Genomic DNA, 11,028 nt, shown 5'->3' with positions numbered 1-11,028 from the left:
GCTCTGGCTGCTCTGTGTATCAATAGATACTAGCATTTGAACATCCTTTTCTTCAGAGTTTCATTGGCAGGGAAGAGAGGTCCTCATGCCTGAGGATCCTTGTGTGGGTCCACAGTGACATTCTGAATTTGATATTTTCAAAGTTATTCTCATGTGAACACACTCCCAGAGGAGGAAGAGAGACAAAATCAATTGTACAGATCAATACCTGTACTGATGTGTTTCCTGGTGACAGACCAGATGGCCAATTGACGGTAAACAAAGTCTGAGCAAAGTCTGGACACAGCAAGAGATTCCAGATAGGAACCAGAAGTTTAGAGCTCATCAGAGCCATCTCCACGCATGCATTACAGGCAACAACCAAACACTAATAAATTATTAACAGAGCTGTTGTGCATTAGCCTCGAGCTTTTGGATCCCTCCCACTGTTTCTGGATAATTAAAAAAAAAAGCAGATGAGAGAGATTTCTTCTGCTTTTGGAGAAATCAATTAGATCTTCAGCTCTCTATAATACTAAGAATCCTCTTTCCCATTCCCCGGATTCTTCAGGCTGCAGATCAGTCCATTCATTTGAAGACTGCTCAAAGAGTTCCTTCCCTTCAGAGTCCATCCTAAGTATTAAGCATCCAACTCTTCCCTGAGGCTCTACAGAAAAACACAGTAAGCTCTTTTCTACTTTTGTAAGCTAAATGATCTTTTATCTTGAAATTTCTCAATTCTTCTTAGTATAGGAAAGAGAGATGAAACCTGGACATGGAAGCTATTTCTTATAATGAAGAGCTGATACAAGGAAATTACTTGGACTTAGTGCCTCCTTCAGACTCCACTCCTGCTTTTCCACTTTCTCTTCACGTCCTGTATATTTCAGCTGCTGATAATCTGAACATTCACCTGCTGCTTCTGCCTGTTGGTCCATTTTCCCTGTGTTCAGATATGTTTGTACTATCTTGGGTGCTACACGCTCTTTTCCATGGGGCATTCACACTGTGAGGTCTGTAACAGACTGCAGGGAGGGAAGCTTTATCTCTTGGAGAGCCTCCATCTGTTTTGTCAGGAGCAGCTCTAGCTTTCAATAATGGCCTGAAATGGGTGGGACTCTGATATCCAACTATGTCCAAACACAGCACAAGTGGACACGCACATCTGGAGCTGAAGTTGGTCTTTCCACTCCTGTTCCAGCCTCCACCTTGAACACGGACATCCTGTTATAGAGAAGAGTACCCAGAAGGAAGAGTTATCACTAGAGAAGACTTTCCCTGATATCTCAGCAGAGCACAGTAGCTCTGCACCGGAGAGTTTCATCCTCATTCTCTGACCTTCGGTTCTCCCATTCAATAATCTTATTCATTATACAACAGCAGGATTAGACAGTGCCTGCTGGTTGACACGCTCTGATGGGCATTAATACCTGCTGGCACAGAAGCAGGCGCATGCCAGTACTCCTGTGTGCTGATGAAAAGGCACCACTTCCACTTCAGATCATGCTGAGGTTTCCTGAGAGCCACCATTGATCTTTGTGTCCAGATGTGTGCTTGTGGCTCCAGGATTCCTGCTGCTTAGGGCAATGCCAGCCATTAGAGAACTGGATGAGGCCAAACCAGACCCCTGCTGAGTCTTTGTGGGGCCAGGATTCATCAGCACTGTGTCACATACTGGAGACTTCCAATGGCGCACATTGCCTTCAGGTACACTGGGGCTATCCTGGCATCCCACTGGGCATGGAGCAAGGAGCTGCCAAACACAGGCTGGATGGAACAGCTACTTAATACTTCAGGGTTCCCATCTGGAGGTTGGTCTTAACATTGCTCCCTTTGCCTTCCTCCAAGTTCCATAAGGGCTTCTCCATCAAAATAGGCTGGATACATTCATCAGCAGCCCTCTAGGAATTCCTCCATCACTTTGACTCCTTTTGGGAGCTCTGACATCCTGCTGAACAGTGGAGGAGTGATAGTGATGGAGAACTGGGAGAAGTGGGAGGAAGAAGAGGAAGGAGTTTCCCAGCACTTTTGCATATAGTCATGATTTGATGCCCCTACCCAGAGGAAGTGGCCTCTAAGACTAACCTGCAGGCAGAGCAGTGAAAAATATTTGGCCTGCAGAGAAGACAGATGGAAGAAGCTGTCATAGAAATGTTTAACAGGCTAGAGAAAAAAAAAAAAAAAAAGATATCCTGAACTCCCAATTCTACAGACCAACAACAGGAGGACACCTCAGAACTCTGCACGTGACCTTACTGTCATCTTATCAGATTAGCTGGAACTCACTGCCTCAGGGTGCTATGGCACACAAGAGCTAAGCAAGATTTTTTAAGAGGAAGGTAGTACTTATAACACTCTCCAAATGTTCTGTTGGAATAGGAACTATTTAAACCACGTCAAACTTCCAACAGAAATATGTGCATTCTTGATTCTGATAAACCATTCTCAAGACCATGGGGCCGTGCAGGAATTTGCCCTCCAGCTTGGTTAGTCTAGAACCAACCACTGCAGAGCATCTTGCGGAATTTCTCTGGAGGAACTGGTAATAATCATTTTTGGACTTAGAGTGGCCTAAGGAGCTATGGAGCCATTAGACTGACTCAGACATCTGCTATGACCAGAATGGGCAGCATCTGGCCACATGATCTGTGAATATTTATGGTTCTGACCTAACTGTGATGTATGGGAATATAAAATGCTTGAAAGAGCAGGATAATAAGTGCAGAAATGTGCATGACAGGTACTGGCATGGAGGGATTCATATCCTCCAGGTGATAGATCTGATGTTGTCCGGCAAACTCAATTTAAAGCTATGCTCCAAGGCTGCTAACAGCATCTGACACTTCTGTAGTGCAGTGAGCCATACAAAAGGCAGCTACAGCTCAGTCAGCAGGACCACAACCTCGCACATGCTCAGTGGCAGTCACCCACCCCCAGCCTCAAAGACTTGCTGTCCACCTCACTGAGTGTAGGACTTTGATTCAGTTCCATGCATGCAGCTTTGCAGTTCAGGCCCTGAAAACAATAGTTTAGCCACTCTGAGAGCAGTGAGCATGAAAAGAGTGTGAGTGGAGCCAGGCCAGGCCAGTTGTCTCATGTGAGTTCAACCAGCATCTCTGCTGACTGTCCACAAAAGTGGTTTTGGCAGGCTCCCTGTGGATGGTTCCAGTTCAGGAGAAACCGCTGGTAGATTTGGAGCAGGCCACATGCAGATCACAACTGCATGCAGCCAACAGCACAAGCCCTCTCTGCTGGAAGAGAAACACTCTTCCAGCACGTGTGATCTTGATGTTTTATTTGACATATTGCACTGTTCTTGGGTGTCATTCCTTCCACTCTCACTGTCCTACCAGCCCCTCATTGCCATATCTCCTCTCTGCCCAAACCTTTCTTCCCTTCCCTGCTCTTTCCCCCCTCAACAGATTCCTTTCTCCTCCACTTCAGACTCGCATCTCACCCTAATTTGAGTGTTCATTAATGGAAGAACGGTTGACGTAGGAAATTGTTTTGCTTAAACAAAAACTCTGCTACCAACCTGCATGAGACAAACAGCTGCCCTGTAAATGTAATGGGACAGGCACCATTTCACCTTTGAGAGAGATCCTCCAGCAAAAATCCTCTGTATGCAGCTCAGCTGCAGCTAACAAACAGGAACTATGAACCAAGCTTGCGAGGGATGAAATGGTAAAACTGACCTTACTGGAATAAGTTCATTCCCCTTGGCAGTTATCTGGGGACAGACTTCACCTCAGGCTGAATAAATATAGCAGCTCAGTTTCCAGAGCTCCAGTTACTATTTCATACACAGTGCTCAGCTGTGACTTGGCTCTGCTGCAAACAGGGATGGGTAGGTTTGCCCCAACTGATTTGTTCTTTAAGTGAAAATGAGTGCTGGTACAGTGCCAGCATTGCAGTGCCCATATAGTGCACGATGTCAGTCACAGAATGCAGCTTTGGACCTCAGGCTGAGAGCTGGGCTCTGACACCAGTGCACCAGGTGATCTTCAGGTTCTTCAGGTTTTAGCTTCCTGAAGGAAAAAAGGGACATTGCAATGCAGTACCACAGTAACCACGAGAATTTCTTCCCTTTTCTTGCAATCAGTATAAGGTCTCACTTGTAGAGATTATAGATCATCTGTTTGAAATGTAAGGAATAAGCATTCACACATCATTGAATATCTGAGGCCCTACCAGAGAGCAGAAAAGCCAAAACAAATGATAAAGGTACTCCATGTTGGTAAGAAGAAAGATCTTTCTCCATCTCTTCACTGTAGTCAGCTCTTGCATCGCTTGTGTAGGCCTTGGTGCAGCATAACAGCTGGGCAACCATCTAAGCCCACCTTTGGGGTTTCAAGGTGGCAGAGGACGTAAGCTACCAAGAAGGAGACCTGTGCCTCATTCTATAGGTTTTTTGAGGCCATGTGATTTGTCTCCTGCAGTGAGGATTCCTGAGCCTCAACATAACACAGTTTAAGTAGGTCTGAGTTGTTTTTTTTTTCATCCAGTTTCGAAGTCCATTCTCTCGAGGGGTGGGCTCTGAAAATCTCAAGTTCGTTTTGAAAATCCCAGTCTAAATAAATAACCAAATAACCAACCTAAGTAAATAATCAAATACTCAAAGAAGATAAATATTGATGAAACTCTACATCTCAAGATTTCATGGAATTATAGAGTCATTAAGGTTGGAAAGATCATCTAAGTCCAGCCACCAACCCATGCCTGCATCCACTCTAGACCATGTCCCTCAGTGCCACATCCACGCGGTTCTTGAACACCTCCAGGGACGGTGACTCCATCACCTCCCTGGGCAGCCTGTGCCAGTGCCTCACCTCTCTTCCAGAGAATAAGTTTTTCCCAGTATCCAACCTGAACCTCCCCTGGCACAACTTGAGACCATCACTTCTCATCCTATCGCTGTTACCTGAGAGAAGAGGCTGAACTCCACCTCGCCACAGCCTGCTTTCAGGGCTGTAGAGAGCAATTAGGTCTCTGTTGAGCCCCAGATATACAGTGGTAGAAAGGATTGGAACAAGGTCTAGGAGACCCCTTTTCTGACTGGGATAGAATTTCTCTCACCTGCACTGGACACATATGCACATGCATTCGTATTGCTGGTAGTCATATCCAACCTGGCTTTGGCCCCAAGTCCTGCAGAGAGGTGAGTGTCACCCATTGCAAATGGATCTCACAGGCTGTCAGACCCAAACATGAGCTGCCTTGTTGCTGGAGGTCAAGGGAGGTGAAGACTTGACATCAATACGCTGGAAACAGAAAACAAACACACACACAAAAATCCCTAGCAAGAAAGGACAAGCCAATCTTAACAAGCAATTCCGTTATCCATAAATAAAAAGAAGGCAATCACAACATGCCTTAAGCCTGGGGGAGCCAAAAGCCATCTCCTGTCTGTAGGTGACTGATGGCTCACGGGCTTTCCAGCACAAACTTGCCTGGTGTCGTTTGTCACCTGCGAGGGGTAAGCCGCTCCTGAAGGCTCCTCTGTGCTGGTGTGTGTGCGTGCGTGCCTGCAACTCACGGAATTTCAGCAAAGACGCATAAGAGGATTGTAGTCCTGGTTCAGCTAAAGACTTAAGATTCTGCATAATGTGTTAAGAGGAGCTTAAAGCAATCCTACTGCTCTGCCACAGAAATCCTGAACAGCAGCCTGTCTGTTCTCACCTTTTCCCATCTGCTAGCCAGCTGTGAAAGAGCTGGCTTACCCTGAGGCTGTTTAAAGGAGCAGGTGCACAGGGGGAGGTTGGGATTCTGCCTCTGTCTTCTCAAGGGAGCAGATTTTTGTGCTCATTACAATAAAATGACACTATGCAGGTCACCTGATGCAAAATGCTTTCAGTGTGGTGAATCTGAACTTTGCAAAACCTGGAGGCCACTTGGAGATTTCTGAAAAGAAAGGAGGTTTCACAGCTCTGAAAGGGGAGCAGAGAGCCAAAAAAACAGCAGTTCTACGTCTCAGTGGCAGGAAATAATCTGAAAGTGGAGGAAAAGAGCCCTTGGCCAAAATGATATCATCCAGGAGGACACGTGCTATTCTGGAATTAGTTATCATGACTAAGGCAACATAGGTAAGCATGCACTTGAGGTGAGGCCAACTAGTTGAGGACTTGAGCAAGGATGGTAAAGGGTAGGGGAAAGGGAAGAAAAAGGCAAGACTCTTGTGAATCAGAGCAGAATGTCAGGCAATAGTGAGGGCAAAAGGTTGCATGAGGGTGTTTCCTATTACTCATCTGCTGGGAAAGTTTGTTTATTGACAGCTAAGACAGACACATCCTTATTTTAAAATTCTCCATGTCTTTGTCCCCTATCTGCAAAACAAAGCTATTGTTAAATCCTTTTTCCTAGCATCTGCCTATCCTCGCCCTACACTCTGCATAGGCTATAGTTGCTCAGGGCCATGGAATGTTTTTTCACATGTACATGCACAGTGCGCAACTCCTCTGGATCCTCCAGTCACTACTATAAAATAAAGGAATAATAATGCGGATCAGATTTTCCAGAAGCTGGCAGTGATCAGAATACACAGTGCAGGCTGAGAAAAATCTAGAGGAATAAAACGTATTAAAACATGGTTGGCTTATGGATACTGAAAAATGACAATTTCATCTGAATGTGGGTGAGGCAGGGGAAGGAAGTGGGCTGGACTGTGGGCTGTTCCTTATTCTGGAAGACAGAAGAATTCCACGCTCTGTGTGCTCGGCAGTATCTAAATAGAAAATGGGGAAAGGAATCTGGCAGTAAGAGCCGACTGGTGATACAGAGTGACCTCTGATGTTCATAACTGAGCAGCTGTAAGGTGGTGTGTGTTCTAAGGTCTGTCCTAGATGAATGTAGCAGAGAATAGGGCATATAGACAAACTTTACATATTTGTGAGACTATATTCTGGAAAGCAGCGACTCTGGGAAGCTCTGATGGATTATGCAGACAATTCACTAGAAGCTGGCTTCAGACAGAGCAAGAAAGCCTAACTTGTTCCTCCTGGAAGCTAACTTAGGAGATACAGATAAGCAGTGAGGACATGATTTTCCCATTGGCACAGCACTAACAAAACGTATACTGTATGACCACATTGAAGGGAGAAGCAGAATGACTGGGAAAGGTTCAGAAATGAGCTACAGGCATGTCATACAGTCTTTAAGATACTCACTAACATGAAAAACTCTTCAGGATACATATAGTTTGTCAGAAGAAAGTAAAGGACACTCATGTCTTAATGATCTACCAAGGAAAAATGCATCCAAGAGAAGGAAGGACTATTAAACTAAAAGACAGTCCTAAAAAAGTCTGGTCCAGAAGATTGGACCCCTCAAATTCAAACTGGATGATTTGAATTTTCCTAGACATTTTTGGGGGAGTCTGGTGGGGGGTGAGGGGGCTGTATGTTTTTCTTATGATTTATCTTGCCATTTAAGATTTGATGAAAGAAAGAACTGCAAACATTTCCCAAGAAAAGTGGTGAATTTGTCATCATTTCGACTCTTTATATCCAGTCTGTGATGGTTGCTAAAATACGTGGTCTAGTTTACCAGCATGTATTGGATTTGATAAGTAGTGGGGAAGAACAAAGTGCCTGGACTGCCAACTGGCTAGGCAGAGTCCTTCATGTTGGGTTTGCAAATTATGTGACGAGATCGGCCACTGCGATCCTTGTGGCTGTAACAGTCAGCTCCCATAATGAATTTTCCAACCGTGACTCTGAAAATTGCTTTCACAAACAGCCAGTGAGTGGACTGACTACTGTGGCTATGACCAGAAACTCTCCTTCTTCAATTCCAGCTCAAAGCTAAAACCTTTGTTGGCAGTGCCTAGTGACCACACTCCTCCTGAGAAGACAGATGATGAGAAATGGCCATGATGGGATTTCTCCACAGTGTCCAAGCTGCACAGAGTTTGGCATGTGGGCATTGCTGGAAACAGAACTGGAATCTCAGCAGAGTTGTCTTTACGTCTAATGGCACTGAATTCATCATTTAAGTGCTATCTTTGGAAATCTGTGCACAGGGTTAAATGGAAGCACTGATCTTTTGTACCTATTGAGACAATGACTCAGTTCTTACATGGCATTTTGCTGGGGGCAGCATTAGATATAGAAAATCAAACATAAATAATAACTATCATCACATTCAGGGTGTGGCAGCAGACGAGTTCAGGTCTAATCAGGAAACTTCAAGGAGACAAGGAGTTCTTATGGTTAAGCAACAGTAATGGAAAGTACAACACCTGGCTTCAACTCTGAGCTTTGCCACTAAACCTGTGCAGTCTCATGCACATCCTTCTCCATGCCTTGACTTCCCTAGCAGTGAGAAGAATTGCACTCCCTGTCTCCCATCCCTTGCTTTACAGATTCCAAAGACTGGGGGCTGTCTCTCTTCAAGTTCAGGGGTCATCTTTCTTTATGTGTCCTTGTGTGATGCCCAAAAAAGAAAATTATGCTTGGCACTTCTTTGTGTGCTTTTTTTCTAAAAATTATCTGATTATAATAACCCTCATGTCTGCTGAGCATTATGACAGTTTAGGAATAAAAACACATAGCCTTAGGTGAGATTTCGGTGGAACAAGGAAGATCGTTATTGATGATTGCTAAACTGTTTATATTTCCGTCTGTCATAAATCACAAAACTGGTGCAGACCTACTGTGCTGAAGTTCATACGCTTCCTTCAAAAAGGCAAAAGAGAGAAAATTCCTCCAGACTATTCTATAGTCCTTTGGTTCATATCTTTTTAAGTGAAACCGGCACTCAGATAGTTGTCCACTAAATAAAACTTATTTCTTATCTTATTTCCTCCTTGTCTCTCTCCCAGCATACTCTATTCTTCTCTGCTTGTGTCATTTTAATGTATGTGTGTCCCTCCTGCTCCAGAGTGATTTTGATTTAGTTTTGTACTGTGTTCAAGCAGAAGCTTGCTACAAGGATATTAATATCATTGGGAGCTTTTCCATTCATTTTCATGAGCTCTTGAGTTTCATTCAAATTTTGAGTTTACCTTTAGCACCTTTAGTGGTGAGAGCTGATTTATTATTTCTGGCAGGTATGGGAGACCAGACAGCAATTCCATAACACATTTGCCTGGGTGCTATGCACTTAAGAATGTTTATGCTGACACCACTGGGAGCAAAAACTAGAAAAGGGATGAGACTAGGGAAGGACAGAAATACTGGTATGCAAAGCCCCCTTTGTCTAACGCCAATGAAAAAAGCAGTCCATAGAAACATTCACAGGAGCAAGAAACACCAGATGTCTCACGTACTGGGAAGAGAATGGCACAAACTATTTCTGGAGAAAAGGTTGAGGTTCACTGAAGAGATTTTGGGTAGTGAGTCACCATTTGCTAATTCTTTCCCACATCAGAGAGGGGATGGAAATATTCTTCCTTAAATTTTTTGAAAGCTACTAAATATCTACAATATGCTTAAAGGACTTTTAAAAGAACCTAGCACTTGTCACTTCCCCAATCCTGCATGATGACAGGGAGAAATGAAATGCTCTTTGCCCCTAAAGCAGAGGTTGGCTGTAAGTACTGTGGCTTCCTCCTTTGAATGCTGATGGATAAAGAGAAGGAAGTGGTGGAGCCCCTGTCCCTAGAGGTTTTCAAGAAATGTGGAGATGTGGCACTGAGGGACATGGTTTAGTGGGAAATAGTAGAGGTAAGTGGACAGTTGGAGTAGGTGATCTTAGAGGTCTTTTCCAACCTTAATGATTCTATCATTCTGGAGAGCAGATGTGAAGTCTGCCCCAGTCAAGCTGAGCTTGTGTTTGGACCGAAGTTAGAAAATTCAGCACAAGCCCAAGGTACTCAGTCCACAGGAGAGAAATTCATGTGAATAGTCTGTCAGTGCATGGACAAGGATGACATCTCCTCATAACCTTTAGATCAGGTTTACAAACCAGGGGAGAGCTCTTTCAAAAAGATGATTAGTAAAGTAATTGTGGTTCCCAGCATCTCTAGGGAAAGTTTCTTTATGGCTTCTCACTCCACTTCAGACATCTCTGTGAACTCAGCACTTCTCAAATATCCAGTCTAGTCTCAGAAGGTGGAACAAGAAAGGTTGTCACTTGCCTCTGCACTGAAGCTCTTTGATGGGAGCTGAGACTAGTTGCAAGAGCATGCAAGGTGGGCTGCTGGGAGCTTGTCTCCAAGCACTTCTGCTAACAGGATCTAGAAAGCCAGCCTCTGTGGTGCACAAGTTTTACTCTGCTATTTTAACAGTATTCCAACACAGGCAGCTGATTTTGATTCAGCAGTGGTGGCTTCCAGAAACAGAGGGAGCTCCTATCCATCTCCAGATGGGTGCTGAATAGAAAAATGAAAATAACTCAATAAAAACCCTTGGAAACAGAGATGGTGACAGCAAAAAATAAAATAAAATAAAAAAAATAAAAGGGAAAGTAAGTTTGTTATTCATCAGGCTATTACCTTTGGAAAGGAAACTGTAATTGAATATTCCTCTGGACCATACATCTTCATTCTCCTAACTTGATATCAACAGCTGCCAGGTGGTGCCTGCACAGGCCATCCAAATCAGATTACGTTATCATAGTTCTCCAATCATCACAAAGAGCAGAATCATGGATATGAGGAGGAAATTTAGTTATTCAGGTACATGTTACCCTATTAGAAGTTTGAGGAAAGTACATTGAGTCGTTATAACGGGATTAGAGTTTCAGTTGTGTTCTCAGGGTTGCCATGACTCTGTGATTTTGGTGCTTTGCAGTCAGGCCTGGGGACCAGAGCTCCACTCTGGCCAATTGCAGATAATCTAGATCATCATCGCAGAGGAGTGGGTACCAGGAGTGTGAAGCTCCTGGGAACCAGCCTTATCTAGGTAGGAATGCCTGAGAAGCCCATACAAAAGCTGTGGAAGGATCTCAATGTCTACTCACACTAAGCAAGTCAGCAAGCAGCAGAACTAGAAGAAACAGCTTTGTTAAAGAAGACATCGACCTTCTAGATTCTCTTTCAACATCCAACTTTCTGTACCTCTGTCACAGACAAAAGAATGTCTTGCTCCAGAGCCACCAACACTAACAAAG

The sequence above is a fragment of the Numida meleagris genome, chromosome 3, assembly GCF_002078875.1.
Source record: "Numida meleagris isolate 19003 breed g44 Domestic line chromosome 3, NumMel1.0, whole genome shotgun sequence".
Taxonomy (NCBI): Eukaryota; Metazoa; Chordata; class Aves; order Galliformes; family Numididae; genus Numida; species Numida meleagris.
The sequence above is the reverse complement of the archived record's forward strand: the minus strand, read 5'-3'. Positions refer to the sequence as shown.